General features: G+C 39.2%; 1 protein-coding gene and 1 pseudogene across 2 annotated transcripts in view; both read right to left on the reverse strand.

Moving 5' to 3' along the window:
* grm8a (glutamate receptor, metabotropic 8a) overlaps window positions 1–14557 on the reverse strand; it is a 364026-nt gene that overhangs the window by 74611 nt on the left and 274858 nt on the right. The window lies entirely within an intron of this gene.
* Window positions 13294–13383, reverse strand: LOC148356598 (U2 spliceosomal RNA; annotated as a pseudogene).

Genomic DNA, 14557 nt, shown 5'->3' on the forward strand with positions numbered 1-14557 from the left:
TAAAATAATAAATGTAATGATCCAAACGAGTCGGCTATTCTCACTGAGTCAAGCCAAAAGATCTGGTTTTCTAAATATAGCATGTGTGCGACCAGTAGAGGGCAGTGACACTTCACATAACAACAGCATAATGACAAGCCACCAGAACGGGGGTGTTGGCATCAATTTTGCGCATGTTAAAAAAAGAACCATTTTTATTTTTGGTGTGATCTATGAGTCCGACTGCCAAGAATCAAGGGCAATAATTTCAAGGATTTTCAAGCACTTCACCCAAATTTCAAAGAATTTTCCTGACCTTGATAACACAGTATTTCAAGCACCTGTACGAACCCTGCATGTTCCATTTTTTTTTACTTGCAAGGAAGACATATTCAATATAAAAGCAAGAAAACAGAACTCTACTCCACAAAAGAAAACAAATGAATGACATAGCTTAACAGTATCACTAATGACTCTCATATCACTAATGACTCCTATAACATAGACAAGTTTATTTATCTAAAAGACTTATAGTGTATTTTTTTAAATTGATGTTTAATATCACCATCTGAATTGTTCTGTAAATTAATAGCTTTTCGGGAGGCACAATGGCTTTTCAATGTTGTGCGAGAATATTGGATCTTGAAGATATGGATTCCCTTGAGATAATGAATGGTTTCATAAGACGAATAGCAATTGCCTCATTTTTCGGGAGGAGATATCCATTAAATGCCTGTGTCCAACTGGTTTTATAAGTCAGTATCAATCCTGCTAGTTGCCCAAACATAATTAATTATCAAGGAGGTATCAGGTAGCTCTTGGCTCATTTGGTGGGCTATCCATTCTCTCTGTTGCATTTATTATATATCAACACGTTATATTGGGTTTTTATGTATTCTATATCTTTTATTTTATCATTTTATTTTTCAACACAAGGCTACTGCTGGAAGTGTGAATTTCCCAATGGGGATGAATAAAGTATCTATCTATCTATCTATCTATCTATCTATCTATCTATCTATCTATCTATCTATCTATCTATCTATCTATCTATCTATCTATCTATCTATCTATCTATCTATCTATCTATCTATCTATCTATCTATCTATCTATCTATCTATCTATCTATCTATCTATCTATCTATCTATCTATCTATCTATCTATCTATCTATCTATCTATCTATCTATCTATCTATCTATCTATTACAATATGGTAACCCTTAAGGAAGCAGTTTTGTGTTCTCGCATCCCTGCCCAACATCCCAATTTCATTTTCCGATCAGGCTGGTTTGTTAACATGCACATACATGCACGTGCATCATGCACGTGCTTGGCAGAAGCTGCAACGATGACACAAGTCAGCGGTGGCAGCCACGAGTTTTACAGTTCCAAAATTCCGTTCCGCTCTTTTAAGCAACGCAAGAATAAAAACAAACACATTAACCATGGTATTTGTGTCAACATTGGTCAACTTTGATCCGCAATCCTACCAAAAAAAATAATTTTTAGTCTTTCCGATTGAGAATGTCTATTTTATGTAAAGGCGGACCCATTTTCAGTGGGTCTTGGGCCTTTGCCCTGGCAAAATAATATTAAAAAGAAGACAAAACATGGGGTCAAATACACAGTAGATGGCAATAATGCCCTTGCTCGATCTATTCTTCCTGTTCAGTCAATCGGCACTGTCATTTTATTGCGATTTGGTTTATTTTTATTCATTTTCCTGTCCATAATGATGAGTCCCAAGACAGAGATGAAGGAAATGAACAATGGAAAACAACAATTAAGACAAAGAATGAAATGAAGATACAAAACATGCTAATATTGCATGAGTTTCTGTCATTAAAACACTGCTTGAAGGTACACTAATTCTACTATCCTTTCAAGTTTGAGAAGTGGATTATTTTTTTTCTTATTTGCAACCTCAGTGGAAATGTTTGAATCTAAGCTTAAAACACAGTTCTATTCTATAGCATATAAATAACCTATATTTTATGTTGACAGTATATGTGTATTATTTGCCCTCATGTAGGTATTAGATCAGGGGATGGCGTAATAATAGTCTGGTTTGCAATCATCTGTGGTCTGTGCAGCCCTTTGATACACTTTGTGATTAAGGGCTATGCAAATAAACAAGACTTGACTTGACTTTTTCTTGATTTGGGTCACAGCTTGTCATTAGGGTGGAATAGTGGGTCCTCAGGGCCATAATCACTTTCAATCTCGGCACCACTAGAATAGTGCCCTCCCCTCGCAAACCATGCTCTTTCTTTTTCTTTCAAAGCAGGTAACCACTTTGGGGAACACAATCCAAATGAATCTAGCCGAAGATGCATTAACAATGGCAAAGGCCTTTCGATCAATAACGTCGTCAACGAGGCATAATTCGGGCCCCGACGACAAAATTCAGTCACCAGTTTTTGATGGCTTCAAAGGGGTTTAGCCGGCCTGTCCTACATGTTAGAACACATGGTGAAGGAAAAAGTCACGAAAGCAGAATACAATTATTTTTCTGAGTTGCATTCATTCCAGCATGGGATTTGGTTTCAATTAGCCACCATTCATGATTGGAAATGCCAAGTTTGAAAAGAAGAGGATTTAAGCAGTCTCAGTCCTTCTAAGTCTTTTCTACTGCGGTGGCGTAATTTCTTGAGGGAACTTGCCATTTTAAACACTGGGGTTCAATCAGATGACTACCTATTTCCCTCAATTATACCCCTTACACTAGCAAAACGTGTTCACGATTAGGGTAAGAAAGTCCGAAAGAGTAAGTTCAAAGACTGACGCAGTCAAGCCTTGTTTCACTAAGTCTTCTCAAGAGCCCCCAATCCCTTTCTGAGCCAGCCCCCATCGACATTACTAACCAGGTGAAAGCAGTAAAGTGATATGTGTTCATGTTGCGTTTTGTTCTCGAATGTAAATTCCTATAGGGGGTGCTGCAAGAACAAGGAAAACACAGAGGTGTTTGCCATGAAAACGAGTAAAAATAACAAGAGTGAAGAACAGTGCTCATCTGGCGGCATACTTATATATTGGTGAGTTAAAAACTACAATTTAGTGATGTAACCACTTCCACTCTTACTGTTATGAAATGAGTGAAATAAAAAAACGAGCCATTCTCACAATTAACACATTGAACTGGAATCGTTCTCTTGCCCTCACAAAATAATTGGAAGGGGGAGGAGAAAATGTAACACGTAGTATTTAGGTGAAGGTGGAGGTAATAGCATTCAACCTTAAACCACACAAAATGTCGTCAAAAGAAAATGGCGACTGCTGTTGTTGTTGTTGTTGAGTCACTCAAGGCGCCTAAGGTAATCCTTAGAAGTGCTAGACTCGCTCGTGGGAGGCTCCGTAGTTCTCCGAAGGAGAGGGGCGTCGACTGTCCTGTGCCGCCAGGCCTGACGGGGTGTGTCCCAAGCAAACCAAGCATACGAAGCCTCTGAAGTCCTTAGTACGTTCGGACAGGCCGGTGCATGATTTATGGAAGCCCCGTGGGCAGGTAGTACAGGTGATTGGGGTGTGGTCGCAGCGAATGGTTCGAAAGCACCACTGGCATTTGGACTGGGGGCCAGGGTTGCTCTCAAAGTCACCCGCGCTAAGAAAAACAGAGAGGGGAGAGTAGAAGAGAGAGAAAGAGAGGGACAGATAGAAAGAGAGAAAGACAGACAGAGTAAAATGCAAAAAAGGGGAAAAAGAGAGTGAGAGAGGTGGGGGGAGAGTAGGAAAGAGAGTGATAGAGAAAATGAGAAACAAGAGTGTAAAGGGGGAAGAGAGAAAAGGAGAGACAAAGAAGGAGAGAGGACAAAGAAAGAAAGAGAGAGCAAGTCTGAGTGGGTTGAGTTGGATTCGTAAGGCTCCCCCGGGAGAGAGCCCTTCGCAGGACACCACGGGAAGGTTCCTAGTCTTTGTCCTGCACTGCTGTTGTGAAGTGTCAACACAAATAATAGATACGAGCGCAGCTGGTTAAAAACCATAAAACTTTTCTTGGGGAGTATGAGTTTTAGGGGAAGGGGAAAATCAATCATAAACAAAGACCACTTATATAACCACCATGTGCACCACTAAAAAGCCTCCCTAAGGATTGTTCTTGAGTAAAGTGTGTTGCTTAAGGCTATTTCACTACTTAAAAATATCATACATGGTTTGTCCAAACTCTCGGAGACTCTAAAAGCTTTTCTACTTATCTTTGTCATAGAAATCCGAATAACAGTGGATCGCGCCATTTTTCAAAAAAGAAGCTTTCACACATTTGCACTCCTCTACCACCACACTCTCACCAATCCGTCCAAGCCACGTTTACCACCGACTCATCAATGCAATATTTCCAATCGCAAAACCACCAAATTTTATCACAACAATGAGCATGAAAATGGCGCATTTGGGCAACATAAAGCACATCACAGAAGCTTTATTGTTTCTGAAAGCAAAGAATTTAAAGCAAACAATAAAAGGCCTCTACAGCTTGCTGTCGAGACCTGTGACATAATATTACCGCAAAGTGCATCGCCCCAACAGTCTCAAAAGTCGCCAACCAGAGTAACATAGAATCACACTCATCATTATCGGCACACTAAAGTTCTCCATCTCTTGAGGCAATTTTGCCCCAAACAAGATGGGACAATGACCACTCATATTCTTCATTTTTACGAAGTCCAAATCGTTGCTGCTGTGAATTGGCCAACCAGGGTATTTGCGAGAGGTAGGTGAACCAATTAAATTATCAATATCATTGATACTAAGTCTCGGATCTGATAGATTCTATTGTCCTAGAATCGATAATTCACACTTCCTCAAAGCACCCACCGGTTTTATATCTTGATAGCGTAGCCTTTCTCCCTCCCACTTTTAGTCCCTCTCCCTAACTGGCCTGCTTCTGCATCCTGCCTCCCAGGGAGAAGAGAGGACCAAATCTATGTAACCACTCCTACTGAAAGTTTAAAATAAAAGAGGCAAACAGGAAGCATAGTGCTGTGTAGACTTTTTTTTCAACTTTAGAAAAAAAAAACAAAGCCAGGTTAATTTGTGTGGTAAAGATTTCAGCTACTGTGACAACACCACAAATTTCCATAAGCACAGGAAAAAATCCCCCTGAAAAAAGCGACGAGCTACAACCAAACATGAAAATCTATTGCTGTTCTAGACACAAAACCTTTAAATCCCTTGTCACTATGACAACAGTGCAAATGAAAGACAATTGACACTTTATTACTGATATTTTTAAAATATTGTCATATGAGACAATCTAGATCTCTCGTTGATATTTTTATACAGTATTCATATTCCTGATGCATTGCTGAATTTTTAGTTTCAAGTTTGATGTTCTAAAACAGTCTAATATAAACATTTCTATTTATTTTTTTACTATCGTTAACATCTGCGATGTAATTGAATAAAAAATAAAACATTTTTAGTGCCCCAAATCTTTGTGCTGTGTTTATCTTAATTCGAAAAAGTAACTCAATGTTTTGTTGGTGATATGAATGAGTGGAGAGGTGTTTTAAAAGGATAGTGGGATGTTTAAACGCATTCCAAAGGATGGGCAGGGCACCCGTATGATGCGGCAGGGGTAAACCAGTGAAAGCTGTCGGGCCCTGCTGTTCAACAGGAGTGTGTTGTGTCACCCTGACCCGAGTGACAAAGCCGCTTGCTTGTATCCCGTTTCATCTGGAGGGACGAAAGCATTACCAACTTGGGTGCCGAGGTGCTTAACTTGTTAGGGTGTTTGGGCATTTGGATTGGCCATGGTCCAAACATTTTTGTGTGTGTTTTTTGCTTTTTTTTCCCCTGTTTTTATTTTCTTTGTTTTTGTATGTGTTTGTCTTGCTGTCGGTCACCCCTCTTGAGGGATATGACCAGGGTAGATAGATATAATTCAATTGGGGAGGGTTCAATAATTCAAAGATCATGACATTTTCAAGCAAAAAGTACTTGCCCACCCCTAGTATAACTGCCACTGGAGCAATTAAAACACCCACAAGGGCATGATCAGAATTATAAGAGTGGCAACAAATGAATAAACCTTGTGCTGTGTATCAGTTGTTTAAATGTTTTCGTCTGAGGGACACGGAGAGAAATTAAAGGACACAGGGGCAATTTTATTTTATAACCTACCTATTAACCAAGCTCACCAATATCCATGATGTTTTTTTCTATATTTTTGTTTTTCAATTTTCACCCAAAAGCTATTATTTTTATGCTAAACTACTCAAGGTTGATCACATTGTAAATTGTGAACTTTAGGGACGATGGGTACATAATTTTATAGACGTTACGGATGCAAGGCTCTTTAGTTCTGCTACTTCTTATATTTTTTTTTCTATAAAAACAAAGTCTTATAAATCCAAATATTGCAAACATTGCATACCTAACATTATTGGATTGCTCAAAAAACAATAGTAGTTTTACAATTTGGTTTATTAAATTGAATGACCAAAAATAACAATTGTAATAATAACAATAATAATAGAAATATTAACAAGCTCAAATATACTGTGTAAATGGTAGAAAACTGGGGATCTGGATGGATTACAAAAAGGCATTTGATTCCATTTCATCATCACACAATTTTTACTCACGGTAGCATGTTGTACAATGTTGTTTTGGCTGAACTATTTCTCGTTATGCTCCATTACAACGTTGTACAACGTGGCACCTGTCACAGTCCTGCAGTCGGGTTTGATTTTCTCTCTCTCCCTCCCTTGCTTGGCCTTACTTTTTTGTCCAAGGTTCAAATCCAGCTACCACAGCCAGAGTTTGCATGTTTGCCCCGTGCCTGCTTATGTTTCATTTGGGCACTCCGGTTTCCTCCCACATTCCAAAAACATGCATGTCAGGTTAATTGGTCGGTCCAAATTCTCCCTTGGTGTGAATGAGCTTGTGAATGCTTGTATGCATCCCTGTGCCCTGCGACTGGCTGGGAACCAGTTCAGCGTGTCCCCTGCCCACTGCCAGAAGATAGCTGGGATGGGCTCCAGCACCCCCACGACTGTAGTGAGGACAGGCAGCACATAAAATTGATACCAGGATTGAGTACTTTCCTTTAATTAGGTAATTTGCATCTTCGGATAGTTTAAAAAAATATGTATACAAAAGATGTTCAAATGGCCCCTGACCCTATGTTTGGATATCCCAGGACGGCATCCATTTCTTATCAGGATACACTTGTAGAGGATAAAGAATGTATGCTGGGAGTGTTGTCATTTGAGCTGTCTTCAAGCTTTTAGGCATCATAAGAATGACACGAATACTATTTGTTTGAAAGTCATCCATAGGGTTCATCAGCAAACTTCTACGATTGTTAGAAATACAAGTACGTTATTCCCTCGGTTATCGTGGTTAATGGGGACAGAACTTTCGCGAAACATGAAAATCTGTAATGTAGAAACCCCCTATTAATTTATTACTTGAGAAAAAAAGTTACAGGCTTTGAGAAAAAAAACAATTTACGGGGTAAGGTATTTGTTTAACAAATAAAATTACTGTACCGGGTGGGAACATATGTTGGGCTGTAGTGTAAAATGTATGGAGGGTTGATAGAGACAGTATTTTCTGTTAACTGGCTCCATACAAATGATATCACCTTGACAAGGGTTATTAACCTGACCTCAAAAGACAAAAATATTGATACCCGTTTGATCTCGTGAGTCCTTTTCCCTGGCCTTTCACCACTGAGCTATAAATGCTACACATTGTAGTCATTCATCATTGCAATTCTTGCGACGCGCCACCATTGTGGGACAAAGTCTCCAGATAACGAGAGTGTCTCTGTCATTATTCAGCATTTTGCAACAATACGCAATCGTGCCTCCAGACAGCTAAATAGGCGCTGTTCTGACGAGCTGCGTGTCTGTGTTGTGTATTTTGCACAGTTTCTAAGGATTGCATCAGGTGTGCGTGCTAAAATAGAGTCCTCTTTTCACTCCCTTCTCCTAACCAGTCACAGAATGTCGCATTCGTTCAAGTGCCATAAATTAAATACAGTAATCCCTAGCTGTGTCACGGCATACTTATCTCAGTTTTGCTACATTGGGATTTTCATCATGCATTGTGTTCTGCATTTTGATTGGCTAAACAGTTGCCCCGCCCCGTTTCTGCTTGTCTGCCAGCACGTCAATGAACTTTCGGTCTGAGTTGTACACATGTAAAACAGCTTGACGAAACGAAATTATGTATGCTCAAATCTTTTCTTGTTCAAGTTTCATTGCGGGAACAAATCAGTTTGGACCCGAAAAAGCAGCAAAAGGCAGATGATGATGCTTTCTATCGCCAACAAAGTTATACTTCTTGAACTGATGAACTTGCAGGTCTTTGGTGTTAGCCCTAGTGGCTCCCTGGTGCTTATTCAATATTGTTGAATAATGGAAAAATATAAGGTTTCTGTAAAACAGAACAGGACACATTTTTAAAGTTTTTCAAAGAAAATAGATGACGAGAGTATGTGTTTCCATTTTTTAGGGCTTATATATGGCTTTTGCCGTTCCAGTTATATTGCTTTTTTTGTCCTATATACAATTTATTGGGTTGCTGGCCAGAGGATAAATGGATCGTTTTCCATAACCCCCATATGATAGCGCCAGAGTGTCATGTAAAGTGGATCGTGTCCTTAATCAATACAATTGTGCAGTTAAATGGCCCCGTTTTTTGTGAAAATAACAATACAGAGGTTATTTGTTAAAAATAACGTTTTAAAGTACAGTAGATTATTTTTTTAAACAAATACTTGGTTTAAGTATTTGATCAATAGAACGCAACCCCCGACAAAAACAAGGGTGTTTTGTAGTTGCACCCGGCAGGCGAACGCAAACAGTGGTCATTCACTTAACTGCTTTTCACGTCCGCACACGGATAAACTTTAAAGCTGTCCAAAGTGCCCCAGACTTTCATTTGTATGAGTTTGACCTTGGGTGCTGGATTGGAATGTATCTAATGGGAGAGGATTGTTATGAGAGTCCTGCTGCAATCGACTTCTGTTACGATATGACCATGTGCCATTTTAAAAGTTTCCTATTTCAGATGTATGTTTTGAGGGATATACACCCAGGCCCAATCGTCTGTCTTTTTAGAATCATACCAAAGACCAGGGGTGGGCAAACTATGGCCCACGTGCAGCTTATCGGGCTTTTCAAATTGGCCCGCAAAATGAAAATGGTAAAAATATCATGACAATACATTTAACGTTTTTTCCACACCATGGAGCGCAGCGTGTCTTTTGTCATATATTTTTCATAAGCAAGACCACCGGACTTTAAGTTACATAAAATTGATACTACTGTAATGGCTTCTGTGTGTACATAATAATGCAGTAATTCAATACATTATTATGTGCCACTGGTATACATCGTAAAGTTTTACATGCAACGGTTATCAAACGTGAGTAAAGGCGGCGAGAGCGCCGACATTTTACCACTAGACCACCAGTGCTACAAATGATCAACACAACAACATTGGACCTTATCCCATGATCACACTATTTTACGATGTCACAACACTAATTTGCATAGGGCATTCTGGTTTAACAGTCCCTCCATTCCATTATGTGTGCGTTCGTGAAAGAGCTTTTATAGTATTGTGTTGACTTGAAGACTTTGTTTTCTCCATCCTTTTACATTTGGTGTTGAATAAGTCAAGTCAAGTCATGTTTATTTGTATAACCCTTAATCACAAAGAGTCTCAAAGGGCTGTACAGACTACAAATTATTGCAAACTACAGACTATTATTACACCATCCCCTGATCTAAAACCTACATGAGGGCAAGGTAAAACTCAAAAACCTCAACATGAGGAAAATGAATAAACCTTGAGAAGGGACTGCACATGAGGTAATCCCTCTTCCAGGATAGGTTATTCATATGTTATAAAATAGAAGTCAAGTCAAGTCAAGTCATTTTTATTTGTATAGCCCTTAATCACAAAGAGTATCAAAGGGCTTCACAGGTTATTACACATAAGCAGTTTAGGTTATTCATATGCTATAAAGTAGAAGTGAGTTAGGCTTAGATTTAAACATTTCCACTGAGGTTGCAGATCGAATCTCAGAAGGAAGAGCATTCCACAGAACCGGGGCCCAAATGGAGAACGCTTTCGAACATGCGGATCTCTTCTTGGCTCTTGGGATCACTAGTAGACCAGCATTTTCAGAGCGAAGGCTCCGGACCGGGACATAGAGGGAAATAAAATCTGAAAGATATGAGGGAGCGATGTTGTATACTACCCATAGCAGCAAGATGGCGACAATTATTTCTGGTTCACTTAGGTGAGATTCATGGTATTTAGTGATGGGTCGTTTGCAAGCCAAACTGCATTTTGAGCCCGTTCTTTGAAGTGAGCCAAACTGAAAGAGCTTATTCTTTAAATACCCATCACGAATAGTATGTCAAATAAAAGCTATTTTCTCTTACAATAATTTTGAAAAAGCACATTTATATGATTGTTCATGTATTTTTGCAATTTTTTTTGACCAATATTGTCTTTTTTTTTTAGATGAAGTGTTTTTCTTTTAATCACTCACCCGGTTCATGAATCCCTAACTGTCAGGGTTGTCAAGCGTGTTGTGTCTTAGGTAAGGAGAGCCTGGTGGCGCCAACTCCTGTCTAGGAATTTGCTCCCCCATATGAAACAGATACGGTACTGATTTTCTTGTTATTAGTGGCAAGAGAAGCCTCCTGATCTGACTCAGGTACCGCACCTTCATCATCTGGTTGCCGTTGTTTTCTTGAGAAAAGTGTCTTGTTCTTCAGAGGTGAAATCATTTTTGCTCGTTAATAACTTGGGTGTAACAAAATCCACTTTCAAATGAAAAGTACAAAATTAATACCAGAATACTTCTATAGAAAAGGTGTTACAGAGATACTACACAATTCTTACCTCAGAAATACTACAAAACTACTACAAATATACATACACAGTAAAACTTCAAATATACTACACCAATACCATAACAATACCACTAGGAGGTCCTAAATAAGCCACATAGTCCCTGTAGATGTGGCATTTAAGCGAGTTAGTAACGGTGAAATGCTATTTTTTCGCATGGGCAATGAATGTCCTCTGCATTAAAACTGATTTAAAATCAGTCGTTGTTGTATGAACATTTGCACAAGCCATATCTTAATAAAAAAGATCGCCGCGCTCTGGAAGAGAAGTCACGGAGACAGTGTGAAATTTATGATGGTTTTACTCAGACAATGGTACAGCTCAACTCTATTTATACAGCATTAAAACAAAAACAACCATTGCTGCATAAAATACTGTACATACATTCTAAATGTGCAATATAAAAGCAAAGACTGTCACAACAGAATATAGTAAACAAAAAATATGCCAGTTTCACACTGATGAAAATAAAATGTGTTCAAAAAGATGAGAAAACCTGAGCTGGGGTGTGTAGACTATTTATCTATACTGCAGGTACACAACATGGTGTGATAGTTGTTTTCCTTTCGTTGTTGTTCTTTTGCAGCCGCTGATACAATAAATTGCTTTAATCTAATTTTGCCTAAATATCCAATTATAATGTATCAATTGTCAGTTCTCTCACGCCCTTTCTCACCACATGATTCTTTTTGTCGCCGTGCGACTTTTTCTGTACAATACGGTGAATTCCAGACTACAAGCCACTACTATTTTTCTACTTTGGAAAAAGTGCAGCTTAAAATATTATAGTGCATTCTTTTCTTCTTCTCTGCCCAGCTTAAAATGGTTTTCTATGTTCTTTTTTTTGTAGAATTATGAATATTTCCATCTTGTTTCCGGTGTGATTCAGTGTTATCCATTTCCACTCATCCTCAATAGGGGGTGCTGGAGTCCATCCCAGCCATCTTCAGGCAGTGGGCAGGGAACACCCTGAACTGGTTGCCAGCCAACTAATTGCAGGGCACACAGAGACAGAAAACCATTCACCTGCTCAATCATAACTAGGAACAGACAACGGACAATTTTCCTGACAAACATGTTTTTGTAAAGTGGGAGGAAACCAGAGTGCCCAGAAATGCACGCAGGCATGTGAGAACATGTAAACTCCACACAGGAAGGCTGGACTTAAACCCTGGACTTCCACACTGTGGGGCTAACCACGTAGATGATGTCCTGCCTTCTTTATTGTTAATGTGTTTATCCATCCATCCATCCATCCATTATCTGCACCACTTATCCTCAATAGGGTCGCGGGGGGCGCTGGAGCCCATCCCAGTTGTCTTCGGGTAGTAAGCAGTGGACACCCGGAACTGGTTGCCAGACAACTCACTCGCTCATTCACACTTAGGGACAATTTGGACCGGCCAATGAACCTAACATGCATGTTTTTGGAATGTGGGAGGAAACCGGAGTGCCCGGAGGAAACCCATGCAAGCACAGAGAGAACATGCAAACTCTACACAGGAGGTTCGATCTCATGACCTTAGAACTGTGCCGCACACGCGCTAACCAATGCACAGCCGTGCTACCCTTAATATGTGTATAAAAAATGTAAAGTTTTATTTCTTTTATCTTTGTGTTATTTTTTTAAATTCCCCCTTTTATGTCCTTGCGTGCATAATGTACATCATAATTGGTAATGTAGGGATAAAAGCAACAAAAACAACCTGAAGGGACCGGAAAGAGCTGACTCTTTTTAGTGAGCCAAGCTAAAAGAAAAACAGTTTTCTAAAATCAGTCTGAATTCCCATCTCTTCAAGTTAACTCAGGTTAAAGATGTCACCGCAGTGTTTTGTATTTGCTTAAGAAATTTCTAATTCTTTGACGCAATTTATTTTTAAAGTAAGGAAACTTGTCTCATTCCATGGTAACTACCGTAAATTTCGAACTATAAGCTGCTACTTTTTTCCCAAATTTTCAACCCTGCGGCTTATTCAGAGATGCGGCCAATTTATGTAATTTTTCTTGTATGAGAGGTAAGATTTAGACCGGTGGAATATACCTGTATGTGCCGAGGAAGATCTCAACTTGTGAGCGTAAACATGCCCTTGTCGTGCAGATTGCACAAAATAAGGCTCATGACGCAGCCACCATGTTAAAAGCAAACGGGCATATTGCTGCGGTGTATTGAAGTCAGGGAGAGTGGAGCAACAACATCAAGATAAAATTTCTTTCCGACATTGAGAAAGACAACTTGGATGTCTTTATCAAGAAGGAAGAAGCGTATAGTCTGCCGGGGTTTTAAGGGTTATTGTTCTATCTTCGTTATTCATTATCCATTATCCGTTATCGGTCAGTTCATAATACGCTACAAAGCCTAGGAGCCGGGACTCTTACTCTCAGCCAAAAGGCCAAGCTAAGGTCCTAGCCCTAAAGCCTTGCTGCGATCATTGCGAATGCACCGTTCCCGGAAGTACTGCAATACCGGGCCGATGCGTGGAGTGGACAGAGCAAGCTCTTATTCCATCTCCGGTTTGCAAAAATCAGACGATCGTTACGTACCGATACATTTGGGTTCTCATGTGTAATTGCACCGTTCCTGGGCCGTGATTTTTTTGGTTTGAACAAATTTATTGACTATAAAAAACAGAAAACAATCATGACAATCTCAACAGCAATTAAGCACATTCACAATATTATATTCCAATATGACGTTTTTAACAGCAAACACAAAGTGAGGTTTGAACAAACCTTCTCGAAAATCTTATTAGCAATCAAGCATATTCACAATTTCATTATATAACATCTTTGTTAGTGTAAATAGATCCGTCCAGGCCAAAGTCGATTGTCCTCGGTCTGAACAAATCCACCGACACCAACAGCAGCAAAACAAACACGACAATCTCAACAGCCATCAAGCATATTCACAATTTTTTATATCTGACAATATGACGTGACGATATGACGTTTTAACATTTTTTCCTGACATTTTCAACATCAATTAAACGATTTCAGAGTTATTTTCTTTTAACAGTAGTTAACCAGCATGTAAAAGGCAATACTATTGTGCAAGGGCATAGCTCTGATTCTCACAATTACATTATTTACTTCCTTAACAGACTAATTTGCAGTTATGCGAGCGTCTTGTTAGTAGCGTGAGGCTACCTCCCAAAGGCACGGTTTAGGATGAAGGTTATATTATTATTATTATTATTATTAAAGCTTTACAAACTCTCTCGATGTACCGTCTTTCTTTGTAAATATGTGTATTATTTATTTGCAACTGTATATATTTGTAATGTATTCTTTTGAATTTATTTGAGACACTTAGCCTGCACGAGCAAATTAAAAAAGAGGGGCGGAGCAAACGCCAACGCTGATGGGAAAATGGGAACCGGTAAAGGTGAGATTTTGTGGACACTGCGGACAATAATGGATATATATTTTTCCCACCCTTACCTTTGGAAATATACACTTTTTTTCCTTGGATTACTATCAACGGGCACCCAGAATCTGCAGGTCTGCAACAAATTTTAAGTACCTATATCGTTTTACGTTCATTTTGGCAGCTGTGATTTTTGGACTGTGTGCTTCAATGAAGGACATTTGGATCTATTCGCGGGACTTGAAGTTTGGCTTGGATTAAATTCGTGTTTGTTTGATGTGGGTGCATGCGGCTTATATACAGGTGCGGCTTGTTTATGGACAAAACTGGTTTTCCC

The sequence above is a fragment of the Urocampus carinirostris genome, chromosome 11 (assembly GCF_059441175.1).
Source record: "Urocampus carinirostris isolate Australia breed hairy pipefish chromosome 11, RoL_Ucar_1.0, whole genome shotgun sequence".
Classification (NCBI taxonomy): Eukaryota; Metazoa; Chordata; class Actinopteri; order Syngnathiformes; family Syngnathidae; genus Urocampus; species Urocampus carinirostris.